General features: G+C 41.8%; 30 non-coding genes and 13 pseudogenes across 30 annotated transcripts; all 43 read right to left on the reverse strand.

Annotated features, from left to right (window-relative positions):
• Positions 1-85: 85 nt before the first annotated feature.
• On the reverse strand, positions 86-204 carry LOC143454568 (5S ribosomal RNA). Its single transcript, XR_013116184.1, has one exon. It is a non-coding gene; the product is annotated as a 5S ribosomal RNA (ribosomal RNA).
• Positions 205-314: 110 nt separating this feature from the next.
• LOC143454741 (5S ribosomal RNA) lies at positions 315-433 on the reverse strand. The gene has a single exon (XR_013116351.1). It is a non-coding gene; the product is annotated as a 5S ribosomal RNA (ribosomal RNA).
• A 111-nt stretch (positions 434-544) lies between these two features.
• LOC143456733 (5S ribosomal RNA) lies at positions 545-663 on the reverse strand (annotated as a pseudogene).
• A 110-nt stretch (positions 664-773) lies between these two features.
• LOC143455228 (5S ribosomal RNA) lies at positions 774-892 on the reverse strand. Its single transcript, XR_013116814.1, has one exon. It is a non-coding gene; the product is annotated as a 5S ribosomal RNA (ribosomal RNA).
• Positions 893-1,002: 110 nt separating this feature from the next.
• On the reverse strand, positions 1,003-1,121 carry LOC143454360 (5S ribosomal RNA). The gene has a single exon (XR_013115988.1). It is a non-coding gene; the product is annotated as a 5S ribosomal RNA (ribosomal RNA).
• A 111-nt stretch (positions 1,122-1,232) lies between these two features.
• LOC143456441 (5S ribosomal RNA) lies at positions 1,233-1,351 on the reverse strand (annotated as a pseudogene).
• A 110-nt stretch (positions 1,352-1,461) lies between these two features.
• LOC143455830 (5S ribosomal RNA) lies at positions 1,462-1,580 on the reverse strand (annotated as a pseudogene).
• A 111-nt stretch (positions 1,581-1,691) lies between these two features.
• On the reverse strand, positions 1,692-1,810 carry LOC143455697 (5S ribosomal RNA; annotated as a pseudogene).
• Positions 1,811-1,921: 111 nt separating this feature from the next.
• Positions 1,922-2,040, reverse strand: LOC143456071 (5S ribosomal RNA; annotated as a pseudogene).
• A 111-nt stretch (positions 2,041-2,151) lies between these two features.
• On the reverse strand, positions 2,152-2,269 carry LOC143454174 (5S ribosomal RNA). Its single transcript, XR_013115810.1, has one exon. It is a non-coding gene; the product is annotated as a 5S ribosomal RNA (ribosomal RNA).
• Positions 2,270-2,378: 109 nt separating this feature from the next.
• On the reverse strand, positions 2,379-2,497 carry LOC143453863 (5S ribosomal RNA). The gene has a single exon (XR_013115513.1). It is a non-coding gene; the product is annotated as a 5S ribosomal RNA (ribosomal RNA).
• Positions 2,498-2,608: 111 nt separating this feature from the next.
• Positions 2,609-2,727, reverse strand: LOC143456601 (5S ribosomal RNA; annotated as a pseudogene).
• Positions 2,728-2,837: 110 nt separating this feature from the next.
• On the reverse strand, positions 2,838-2,956 carry LOC143453902 (5S ribosomal RNA). Its single transcript, XR_013115551.1, has one exon. It is a non-coding gene; the product is annotated as a 5S ribosomal RNA (ribosomal RNA).
• A 111-nt stretch (positions 2,957-3,067) lies between these two features.
• On the reverse strand, positions 3,068-3,186 carry LOC143456708 (5S ribosomal RNA; annotated as a pseudogene).
• A 110-nt stretch (positions 3,187-3,296) lies between these two features.
• On the reverse strand, positions 3,297-3,415 carry LOC143455229 (5S ribosomal RNA). Its single transcript, XR_013116815.1, has one exon. It is a non-coding gene; the product is annotated as a 5S ribosomal RNA (ribosomal RNA).
• A 110-nt stretch (positions 3,416-3,525) lies between these two features.
• LOC143453903 (5S ribosomal RNA) lies at positions 3,526-3,644 on the reverse strand. The gene has a single exon (XR_013115552.1). It is a non-coding gene; the product is annotated as a 5S ribosomal RNA (ribosomal RNA).
• A 111-nt stretch (positions 3,645-3,755) lies between these two features.
• On the reverse strand, positions 3,756-3,874 carry LOC143456442 (5S ribosomal RNA; annotated as a pseudogene).
• Positions 3,875-3,984: 110 nt separating this feature from the next.
• LOC143455831 (5S ribosomal RNA) lies at positions 3,985-4,103 on the reverse strand (annotated as a pseudogene).
• A 111-nt stretch (positions 4,104-4,214) lies between these two features.
• Positions 4,215-4,333, reverse strand: LOC143455698 (5S ribosomal RNA; annotated as a pseudogene).
• Positions 4,334-4,444: 111 nt separating this feature from the next.
• On the reverse strand, positions 4,445-4,563 carry LOC143454529 (5S ribosomal RNA). The gene has a single exon (XR_013116147.1). It is a non-coding gene; the product is annotated as a 5S ribosomal RNA (ribosomal RNA).
• Positions 4,564-4,670: 107 nt separating this feature from the next.
• Positions 4,671-4,789, reverse strand: LOC143453904 (5S ribosomal RNA). Its single transcript, XR_013115553.1, has one exon. It is a non-coding gene; the product is annotated as a 5S ribosomal RNA (ribosomal RNA).
• Positions 4,790-4,900: 111 nt separating this feature from the next.
• Positions 4,901-5,019, reverse strand: LOC143453720 (5S ribosomal RNA). The gene has a single exon (XR_013115377.1). It is a non-coding gene; the product is annotated as a 5S ribosomal RNA (ribosomal RNA).
• A 111-nt stretch (positions 5,020-5,130) lies between these two features.
• Positions 5,131-5,249, reverse strand: LOC143453833 (5S ribosomal RNA). The gene has a single exon (XR_013115484.1). It is a non-coding gene; the product is annotated as a 5S ribosomal RNA (ribosomal RNA).
• Positions 5,250-5,358: 109 nt separating this feature from the next.
• Positions 5,359-5,477, reverse strand: LOC143457888 (5S ribosomal RNA). Its single transcript, XR_013117554.1, has one exon. It is a non-coding gene; the product is annotated as a 5S ribosomal RNA (ribosomal RNA).
• Positions 5,478-5,588: 111 nt separating this feature from the next.
• LOC143457423 (5S ribosomal RNA) lies at positions 5,589-5,707 on the reverse strand. The gene has a single exon (XR_013117150.1). It is a non-coding gene; the product is annotated as a 5S ribosomal RNA (ribosomal RNA).
• Positions 5,708-5,818: 111 nt separating this feature from the next.
• On the reverse strand, positions 5,819-5,937 carry LOC143453905 (5S ribosomal RNA). Its single transcript, XR_013115554.1, has one exon. It is a non-coding gene; the product is annotated as a 5S ribosomal RNA (ribosomal RNA).
• Positions 5,938-6,048: 111 nt separating this feature from the next.
• LOC143454753 (5S ribosomal RNA) lies at positions 6,049-6,167 on the reverse strand. Its single transcript, XR_013116363.1, has one exon. It is a non-coding gene; the product is annotated as a 5S ribosomal RNA (ribosomal RNA).
• A 110-nt stretch (positions 6,168-6,277) lies between these two features.
• Positions 6,278-6,396, reverse strand: LOC143453834 (5S ribosomal RNA). The gene has a single exon (XR_013115485.1). It is a non-coding gene; the product is annotated as a 5S ribosomal RNA (ribosomal RNA).
• Positions 6,397-6,505: 109 nt separating this feature from the next.
• On the reverse strand, positions 6,506-6,624 carry LOC143457899 (5S ribosomal RNA). The gene has a single exon (XR_013117555.1). It is a non-coding gene; the product is annotated as a 5S ribosomal RNA (ribosomal RNA).
• A 111-nt stretch (positions 6,625-6,735) lies between these two features.
• LOC143453906 (5S ribosomal RNA) lies at positions 6,736-6,854 on the reverse strand. The gene has a single exon (XR_013115555.1). It is a non-coding gene; the product is annotated as a 5S ribosomal RNA (ribosomal RNA).
• A 111-nt stretch (positions 6,855-6,965) lies between these two features.
• On the reverse strand, positions 6,966-7,084 carry LOC143456444 (5S ribosomal RNA; annotated as a pseudogene).
• Positions 7,085-7,194: 110 nt separating this feature from the next.
• On the reverse strand, positions 7,195-7,313 carry LOC143455833 (5S ribosomal RNA; annotated as a pseudogene).
• Positions 7,314-7,424: 111 nt separating this feature from the next.
• On the reverse strand, positions 7,425-7,543 carry LOC143455699 (5S ribosomal RNA; annotated as a pseudogene).
• Positions 7,544-7,654: 111 nt separating this feature from the next.
• Positions 7,655-7,773, reverse strand: LOC143454530 (5S ribosomal RNA). The gene has a single exon (XR_013116148.1). It is a non-coding gene; the product is annotated as a 5S ribosomal RNA (ribosomal RNA).
• A 107-nt stretch (positions 7,774-7,880) lies between these two features.
• On the reverse strand, positions 7,881-7,999 carry LOC143453907 (5S ribosomal RNA). Its single transcript, XR_013115556.1, has one exon. It is a non-coding gene; the product is annotated as a 5S ribosomal RNA (ribosomal RNA).
• Positions 8,000-8,110: 111 nt separating this feature from the next.
• LOC143453732 (5S ribosomal RNA) lies at positions 8,111-8,229 on the reverse strand. Its single transcript, XR_013115388.1, has one exon. It is a non-coding gene; the product is annotated as a 5S ribosomal RNA (ribosomal RNA).
• Positions 8,230-8,340: 111 nt separating this feature from the next.
• On the reverse strand, positions 8,341-8,459 carry LOC143453835 (5S ribosomal RNA). The gene has a single exon (XR_013115486.1). It is a non-coding gene; the product is annotated as a 5S ribosomal RNA (ribosomal RNA).
• A 109-nt stretch (positions 8,460-8,568) lies between these two features.
• LOC143457910 (5S ribosomal RNA) lies at positions 8,569-8,687 on the reverse strand. Its single transcript, XR_013117566.1, has one exon. It is a non-coding gene; the product is annotated as a 5S ribosomal RNA (ribosomal RNA).
• Positions 8,688-8,798: 111 nt separating this feature from the next.
• On the reverse strand, positions 8,799-8,917 carry LOC143457434 (5S ribosomal RNA). Its single transcript, XR_013117151.1, has one exon. It is a non-coding gene; the product is annotated as a 5S ribosomal RNA (ribosomal RNA).
• A 111-nt stretch (positions 8,918-9,028) lies between these two features.
• Positions 9,029-9,147, reverse strand: LOC143453908 (5S ribosomal RNA). The gene has a single exon (XR_013115557.1). It is a non-coding gene; the product is annotated as a 5S ribosomal RNA (ribosomal RNA).
• A 111-nt stretch (positions 9,148-9,258) lies between these two features.
• Positions 9,259-9,377, reverse strand: LOC143454755 (5S ribosomal RNA). Its single transcript, XR_013116364.1, has one exon. It is a non-coding gene; the product is annotated as a 5S ribosomal RNA (ribosomal RNA).
• A 110-nt stretch (positions 9,378-9,487) lies between these two features.
• On the reverse strand, positions 9,488-9,606 carry LOC143453836 (5S ribosomal RNA). The gene has a single exon (XR_013115487.1). It is a non-coding gene; the product is annotated as a 5S ribosomal RNA (ribosomal RNA).
• A 109-nt stretch (positions 9,607-9,715) lies between these two features.
• On the reverse strand, positions 9,716-9,834 carry LOC143457921 (5S ribosomal RNA). Its single transcript, XR_013117570.1, has one exon. It is a non-coding gene; the product is annotated as a 5S ribosomal RNA (ribosomal RNA).
• Between the last annotated feature and the right edge of the window lie 29 nt (positions 9,835-9,863).

The following is a 9,863-nucleotide window of genomic DNA, read 5'->3' on the forward strand; positions in this document are numbered from 1 at the left end:
TTCAATTATAATTCGATTGCATTGGAAGTTTGACAAAGGCAAACAGTTGCTAGAAATTTGATTGAAAAATACAGCATGACTAAAATGCTTACAATACCCGGTATTCCCAGGCGGTCACCCATCCAAGTACTAACCGGGCCCGAGGTTGCTTAACTTCCGAGATCGAACGAGATCGGGTCTACTCAACCTGGTATGGTAGTAGGCGAATTCAATAGAAAGAAAATGGCTTTTTCAATTATAATTCGATTGCATAGGAAATTCAAAAGCACAAACAGTTGCTAGAAATTTGATTGAAATATACAGCATGACTAAAATGCTTACAACACCCGGTATTCCCAGGCGGTCACCCATCCAAGTACTAACCGGGCCCGAGGTTGCTTAACTTCCGAGATCGAACGAGATCGGGTCTACTCAGCCTGGTATGGTAGTAGGCGATTTCAAAAGAAAAAAAATGGCTTTTTCAATTATAATTCGATTGCATAGGAGGTTTGACAACAGCAAACAGTTGCTATAAATTTGATTGAAATATACAGCATGACTAAAATGCTTACAACACCCGGTATTCCCAGGCGGTCACCCATACAAGTACTAAACGGGCCCGAGGTTGCCTAACTTCCGACATCGAACGAGATCGGGTCTACTTAACCTGGTATGGTCGTAGGCGAATTCAAAAGAAAGAAAATGGCCTTTTCAATTATAATTCGATTGCATAAGAAATTCAAAAACGCAAACAGTTGCTAGAAATTTGATTGAAATATACAGCATGACTAAATTGCTTATAACACCCGGTATTCCCAGGCGGTCACCCATCCAAGTACTAACCGGGCCAGAGGTTGCTTAACTTCCGAGATCGAACGAGATCGGGTCTACTCAACCTGGTATGGTCGTAGGCGAATTCAAAAGAAAGAAAATGGCTTTTTCAATTATAATTCGATTGCATAGGAAATTCAAAAACGCAAACAGTTGCTAGAAATTTGATTGAAATATACAGCATGACTAAAATGCTTACAACACCCGGTATTCCCAGGCGGTCACCCATCCAAGTACTAACCGGGCCCGTGGTTGCTTAACTTCCGAGATCGAACGAGATCGGGTCTACTCAACCTGGTATGGTAGTAGGCGATTTCAAAAGAAAGACAATGGCTTTTTCAATTATAATTCGATTGCATAGGAAGTTTGACAACAGCAAACATTTGCTATAAATTTGATTGAAATATACAGCATGACTAAAATGCTTACAACACCCGGTATTCCCAGGCGGTCACCCATACAAGTACTAACCGGGCCCGAGGTTGCCTAACTTCCGACATCGAACGAGATCGGGTCTACTTAACCTGGTATGGTCGTAGGCGAATTCAAAAGAAAGAAAATGGCCTTTTCAATTATAATTCGATTGCATAAGAAATTCAAAAACGCAAACAGTTGCTAGAAATTTGATTGAAATATACAGCATGACTAAATTGCTTATAACACCCGGTATTCCCAGGCGGTCACCCATCCAAGTACTAACCGGGCCAGAGGTTGCTTAACTTCCGAGATCGAACGAGATCGGGTCTACTCAACCTGGTATGGTAGTAGGCGATTTCAAAAGAAAAAAAATGGCCTTTTCAATTATAATTCGATTGCATAGGAAGTTTGACAACGGCAAACAGTTGCTATAAATTTGATTGAAATATACAGCATGACTAAAATGCTTACAACACCCGGTATTCCCAGGCGGTCACCCATCCAAGTACTAACCGGGCCCGAGGTTGCTTAACTTCCGAGATCGAACTACATCGGGTCCACTCAACCTGGTATGGTCGTAGGCGATTTCAAAAGAAAGAAAATGGCGTTTTCAATTATAATTCGATTGCATAGGAAGTTTGACAAAGGCAAACAGTTGCTAGAAATTTGATTGAAATATACAGCATGACTAAAATGCTTACAACACCCGGTATTCCCAGGCGGTCACCCATCCAAGTACTAACCGGGCCCGAGGTTGCTTAACTTCCGAGATCGAACTACATCGAGTCCACTCAACCTGGTATGGTCGTAGGCGATTTCAAAAGAAAGAAAATGGCGTTTTCAATTATAATTCGATTGCATAGGAAGTTTGACAAAGGCAAACAGTTGCTAGAAATTTGATTGAAATATACAGCATGACTAAAATGCTTACAACACCCGGTATTCCCAGGCGGTCACCCATCCAAGTACTAACCGGGCCCTAGGTTGTTTACTTCCGAGATCGAACGAGATCGGGTCTACTCAACCTGGTATGGTCGTAAGCGATTTCAAAAGAAAGAAAATGGCTTTTTCAATTATAATTCGATTGCATAGGAAATTCAAAAAGGAAACAGTTGCTAGAAATTTGATTGAAATATACAGCATGACTAAAATGCTTACAACACCCGGTATTCCCAGGCGGTCACCCATACAAGTACTAACCGGGCCCGAGGTTGCTTAACTTCCGAGATCGAACGAGATCGGGTCTACTCAACCTGGTATGGTCGTAAGCGATTTCAAAAGAAAGAAAATGGCCTTTTCAATTTTAATTCGATTCCATAGGAAGTTTGACAAAATCAAACAGTTGCTAGAAATTTGATTGAAATATACAGCATGACTAAAATGCTTACAACACCCGGTATACCCAGGCGTTCACCCATACAAGTACTAACCGGGCCCGAGGTTGCCTAACTTCCGAGATCGAACGAGATCGGGTCTACTCAACCTGGTATGGTCGTAGGCGAATTCAAAAGAAAGAAAATGGCTTTTTCAATTATAATTCGATTGCATAGGAAATTCAAAAACGCAAACAGTTGCTAGAAATTTGATTGAAATATACAGCATGACTAAAATGCTTACAACACCCGGTATTCCCAGGCGGTCACCCATCCAAGTACTAACCGGGCCCGAGGTTGCTTAACTTCCGAGATCGAACGAGATCGGGTCTACTCAACCTGGTATGGTAGTAGGCGATTTCAAAAGAAAGACAATGGCTTTTTCAATTATAATTCGATTGCATAGGAAGTTTGACAACAGCAAACAGTTGCTATAAATTTGATTGAAATATACAGCATGACTAAAATGCATACAACACCCGGTATTCCCAGGCGGTCACCCATACAAGTACTAAACGGGCCCGAGGTTGCCTAACTTCCGACATCGAACGAGATCGGGTCTACTTAACCTGGTATGGTCGTAGGCGAATTCAAAAGAAAGAAAATGGCCTTTTCAATTATAATTCGATTGCATAAGAAATTCAAAAACGCAAACAGTTGCTAGAAATTTGATTGAAATATACAGCATGACTAAATTGCTTATAACACCCGGTATTCCCAGGCGGTCACCCATCCAAGTACTAACCGGGCCAGAGGTTGCTTAACTTCCGAGATCGAACGAGATCGGGTCTACTCAACCTGGTATGGTCGTAGGCGAATTCAAAAGAAAGAAAATGGCTTTTTCAATTATAATTCGATTGCATAGGAAATTCAAAAACGCAAACAGTTGCTAGAAATTTGATTGAAATATACAGCATGACTAAAATGCTTACAACACCCGGTATTCCCAGGCGGTCACCCATCCAAGTACTAACCGGGCCCGAGGTTGCTTAACTTCCGAGATCGAACGAGATCGGGTCTACTCAACCTGGTATGGTAGTAGGCGATTTCAAAAGAAAGACAATGGCTTTTTCAATTATAATTCGATTGCATAGGAAGTTTGACAACAGCAAACATTTGCTATAAATTTGATTGAAATATACAGCATGACTAAAATGCTTACAACACCCGGTATTCCCAGGCGGTCACCCATACAAGTACTAACCGGGCCCGAGGTTGCCTAACTTCCGACATCGAACGAGATCGGGTCTACTTAACCTGGTATGGTCGTAGGCGAATTCAAAAGAAAGAAAATGGCCTTTTCAATTATAATTCGATTGCATAAGAAATTCAAAAACGCAAACAGTTGCTAGAAATTTGATTGAAATATACAGCATGACTAAATTGCTTATAACACCCGGTATTCCCAGGCGGTCACCCATCCAAGTACTAACCGGGCCAGAGGTTGCTTAACTTCCGAGATCGAACGAGATCGGGTCTACTCAACCTGGTATGGTAGTAGGCGATTTCAAAAGAAAAAAAATGGCCTTTTCAATTATAATTCGATTGCATAGGAAGTTTGACAACGGCAAACAGTTGCTATAAATTTGATTGAAATATACAGCATGACTAAAATGCTTACAACACCCGGTATTCCCAGGCGGTCACCCATCCAAGTACTAACCGGGCCCGAGGTTGCTTAACTTCCGAGATCGAACTACATCGGGTCCACTCAACCTGGTATGGTCGTAGGCGATTTCAAAAGAAAGAAAATGGCGTTTTCAATTATAATTCGATTGCATAGGAAGTTTGACAAAGGCAAACAGTTGCTAGAAATTTGATTGAAATATACAGCATGACTAAAATGCTTACAACACCCGGTATTCCCAGGCGGTCACCCATCCAAGTACTAACCGGGCCCGAGGTTGCTTAACTTCCGAGATCGAACGAGATCGGATCTACTCAACCTGGAATGGTCGTAGGCGATTTCAAAAAAAAAATGGCCTTTTCAATTATAATTCGATTGCATAGGAAATTCAAAAACGCAAACAGTTGCTATAAATTTGATTGAAATATAGTGCATGACTAAAATGCTTACAACACCCGGTATTCCCAGGCGGTCACCCATCCAAGTACTAACCGGGCCCGAGGTTGCTTAACTTCCGAGATCGAACGAGATCGGGTCTACTCAACCTGGTATGGTAGTAGGCGATTTCAAAAGAAAGACACTGACTTTTTCAATTATAATTCGATTGCATAGGAAGTTTGACAACAGCAAACAGTTGCCAGAAATTTGATTGAAATATACAGCATGACTAAAGTGCTTACAACACCCGGTATTCCCAGGCGGTCACCCATCCAAGTACTAACCGGGCCCTAGGTTGCTTAACTTCCGAGATCGAACGAGATCGGGTCTACTCAACCTGGTATGGTCGTAGGCGATTTCAAAAGAAAGAAAATGGCCTTTTCAATTATAATTCGATTGCATAGGAAGTTTGACAAAGGCAAACAGTTGCTAGAAATTTGATTGAAATATACAGCATGACTAAAATGTTTACAACACCCGGTATTCCCAGGCGGTCACCCATCCAAGTACTAACCGGGCCCGAGGTTGCTTAACTTCCGAGATCGAACGAGATCGGGTCTACTCAACCTGGTATGGTCGTAGGCGATTTCAAAAGAAAGAAAATGGCCTTTTCAATTATAATTCGATTGCATAGGAAATTCAAAACTCAAACAGTTGCTATAAATTTGATTGAAATATACAGCATGACTAAAATGCTTACAACACCCGGTATTCCCAGGCGGTCCCCCATCCAAGTACTAACCGGGCCCGAGGTTGCTTAACTTCCGAGATCGAACGAGATCGGGTCTACTCAACCTGGTATGGTCGTAGGCGATTTCAAAAGAAAGAAAATAGCTTTTTCAATTATAATTCGATTGCATAGGAAGTTTGACAAAGGCAAACAGTTGCTATAAATTTGATTGAAATATACAGCATGACTAAAATGCTTACAACACCCGGTATTCTCAGGCGGTCACCCATCCAAGTACTAACCGGGCCCGAGGTTGCTTAACTTCCGAGATCGAACGAGATCGGGTCTACTCAACCTGGTATGGTCGTAGGCGATTTCAAAAGAAAGAAAATGGTATTTTCAATTATAATTCGATTGCATTGGAAGTTTGACAAAAGCAAACAGTTGCTAGAAATTTGATTGAAATATACAGCATGACTAAAATGCTTACAACACCCGGTATTCCCAGGCGGTCACCCATCCAAGTACTAACCGGGCCCGAGGTTGCTTAACTTCCGAGATCGAACGAGATCGGGTCTACTCAACCTGGTATGGTAGTAGGCGATTTCAAAAGAAAGACAATGGCTTTTTCAATTATAATTCGATTGCATAGGAAGTTTGACAACAGCAAACAGTTTCCAGAAATTTGATTGAAATATACAGCATGACTAAAATGCTTACAACACCCGGTATTCCCAGGCGGTCACCCATCCAAGTACTAACCGGGCCCGAGGTTGCCTAACTTCCGAGATCGAACGAGATCGGGACTACTCAACCTGGTATGGTCGTAGGCGAATTCAAAAGAAAAAAAATGGCTTTTTCAATTATAATTCGATTGCATAGGAAATTCAAAAGCGCAAACAGTTGCTAGAAATTTGATTGAAATATACAGCATGACTAAAATGTTTACAACACCCGGTATTCCCAGGCGGTCACCCATCCAAGTACTAACCGGGCCCGAGGTTGCTTAACTTCCGAGATCGAACGAGATCGGGTCTACTCAACCTGGTATGGTCGTAGGCGATTTCAAAAGAAAGAAAATGGCCTTTTCAATTATAATTCGATTGCATAGGAAATTCAAAACTCAAACAGTTGCTATAAATTTGATTGAAATATACAGCATGACTAAAATGCTTACAACACCCGGTATTCCCAGGCGGTCCCCCATCCAAGTACTAACCGGGCCCGAGGTTGCTTAACTTCCGAGATCGAACGAGATCGGGTCTACTCAACCTGGTATGGTCGTAGGCGATTTCAAAAGAAAGAAAATAGCTTTTTCAATTATAATTCGATTGCATAGAAAGTTTGACAAAGGCAAACAGTTGCTATAAATTTGATTGAAATATACAGCATGACTAAAATGCTTACAACACCCGGTATTCCCAGGCGGTCACCCATCCAAGTACTAACCGGGCCCGAGGTTGCTTAACTTCCGAGATCGAACGAGATCGGGTCTACTCAACCTGGTATGGTAGTAGGCGATTTCAAAAGAAAGACAATGGCTTTTTCAATTATAATTCGATTGCATAGGAAGTTTGACAACAGCAAACATTTGCTATAAATTTGATTGAAATATACAGCATGACTAAAATGCTTACAACACCCGGTATTCCCAGGCGGTCACCCATACAAGTACTAACCGGGCCCGAGGTTGCCTAACTTCCGACATCGAACGAGATCGGGTCTACTTAACCTGGTATGGTCGTAGGCGAATTCAAAAGAAAGAAAATGGCCTTTTCAATTATAATTCGATTGCATAAGAAATTCAAAAACGCAAACAGTTGCTAGAAATTTGATTGAAATATACAGCATGACTAAATTGCTTATAACACCCGGTATTCCCAGGCGGTCACCCATCCAAGTACTAACCGGGCCAGAGGTTGCTTAACTTCCGAGATCGAACGAGATCGGGTCTACTCAACCTGGTATGGTAGTAGGCGATTTCAAAAGAAAAAAAATGGCCTTTTCAATTATAATTCGATTGCATAGGAAGTTTGACAACGGCAAACAGTTGCTATAAATTTGATTGAAATATACAGCATGACTAAAATGCTTACAACACCCGGTATTCCCAGGCGGTCACCCATCCAAGTACTAACCGGGCCCGAGGTTGCTTAACTTCCGAGATCGAACTACATCGGGTCCACTCAACCTGGTATGGTCGTAGGCGATTTCAAAAGAAAGAAAATGGCGTTTTCAATTATAATTCGATTGCATAGGAAGTTTGACAAAGGCAAACAGTTGCTAGAAATTTGATTGAAATATACAGCATGACTAAAATGCTTACAACACCCGGTATTCCCAGGCGGTCACCCATCCAAGTACTAACCGGGCCCGAGGTTGCTTAACTTCCGAGATCGAACGAGATCGGATCTACTCAACCTGGAATGGTCGTAGGCGATTTCAAAAAAAAAATGGCCTTTTCAATTATAATTCGATTGCATAGGAAATTCAAAAACGCAAACAGTTGCTATAAATTTGATTGAAATATAGTGCATGACTAAAATGCTTACAACACCCGGTATTCCCAGGCGGTCACCCATCCAAGTACTAACCGGGCCCGAGGTTGCTTAACTTCCGAGATCGAACGAGATCGGGTCTACTCAACCTGGTATGGTAGTAGGCGATTTCAAAAGAAAGACACTGACTTTTTCAATTATAATTCGATTGCATAGGAAGTTTGACAACAGCAAACAGTTGCCAGAAATTTGATTGAAATATACAGCATGACTAAAGTGCTTACAACACCCGGTATTCCCAGGCGGTCACCCATCCAAGTACTAACCGGGCCCTAGGTTGCTTAACTTCCGAGATCGAACGAGATCGGGTCTACTCAACCTGGTATGGTCGTAGGCGATTTCAAAAGAAAGAAAATGGCCTTTTCAATTATAATTCGATTGCATAGGAAGTTTGACAAAGGCAAACAGTTGCTAGAAATTTGATTGAAATATACAGCATGACTAAAATGTTTACAACACCCGGTATTCCCAGGCGGTCACCCATCCAAGTACTAACCGGGCCCGAGGTTGCTTAACTTCCGAGATCGAACGAGATCGGGTCTACTCAACCTGGTATGGTCGTAGGCGATTTCAAAAGAAAGAAAATGGCCTTTTCAATTATAATTCGATTGCATAGGAAATTCAAAACTCAAACAGTTGCTATAAATTTGATTGAAATATACAGCATGACTAAAATGCTTACAACACCCGGTATTCCCAGGCGGTCCCCCATCCAAGTACTAACCGGGCCCGAGGTTGCTTAACTTCCGAGATCGAACGAGATCGGGTCTACTCAACCTGGTATGGTCGTAGGCGATTTCAAAAGAAAGAAAATAGCTTTTTCAATTATAATTCGATTGCATAGGAAGTTTGACAAAGGCAAACAGTTGCTATAAATTTGATTGAAATATACAGCATGACTAAAATGCTTACAACACCCGGTATTCTCAGGCGGTCACCCATCCAAGTACTAACCGGGCCCGAGGTTGCTTAACTTCCGAGATCGAACGAGATCGGGTCTACTCAACCTGGTATGGTCGTAGGCGATTTCAAAAGAAAGAAAATGGTATTTTCAATTATAATTCGATTGCATTGGAAGTTTGACAAAAGCAAACAGTTGCTAGAAATTTGATTGAAATATACAGCATGACTAAAATGCTTACAACACCCGGTATTCCCAGGCGGTCACCCATCCAAGTACTAACCGGGCCCGAGGTTGCTTAACTTCCGAGATCGAACGAGATCGGGTCTACTCAACCTGGTATGGTAGTAGGCGATTTCAAAAGAAAGACAATGGCTTTTTCAATTATAATTCGATTGCATAGGAAGTTTGACAACAGCAAACAGTTTCCAGAAATTTGATTGAAATATACAGCATGACTAAAATGCTTACAACACCCGGTATTCCCAGGCGGTCACCCATCCAAGTACTAACCGGGCCCGAGGTTGCCTAACTTCCGAGATCGAACGAGATCGGGACTACTCAACCTGGTATGGTCGTAGGCGAATTCAAAAGAAAAAAAATGGCTTTTTCAATTATAATTCGATTGCATAGGAAATTCAAAAGCGCAAACAGTTGCTAGAAATTTGATTGAAATATACAGCATGACTAAAATGTTTACAACACCCGGTATTCCCAGGCGGTCACCCATCCAAGTACTAACCGGGCCCGAGGTTGCTTAACTTCCGAGATCGAACGAGATCGGGTCTACTCAACCTGGTATGGTCGTAGGCGATTTCAAAAGAAAGAAAATGGCCTTTTCAATTATAATTCGATTGCATAGGAAATTCAAAACTCAAACAGTTGCTATAAATTTGATTGAAATATACAGCATGACTAAAATGCTTACAACACCCGGTATTCCCAGGCGGTCCCCCATCCAAGTACTAACCGGGCCCGAGGTTGCTTAACTTCCGAGATCGAACGAGATCGGGTCTACTCAACCTGGTATGGTCGTAGGCGATTTCAAAAGAAAGAAAATAGCTTTTTC

The sequence above is a fragment of the Clavelina lepadiformis genome, chromosome 4 (assembly GCF_947623445.1).
Source record: "Clavelina lepadiformis chromosome 4, kaClaLepa1.1, whole genome shotgun sequence".
NCBI classification, from domain to species: Eukaryota; Metazoa; Chordata; class Ascidiacea; order Aplousobranchia; family Clavelinidae; genus Clavelina; species Clavelina lepadiformis.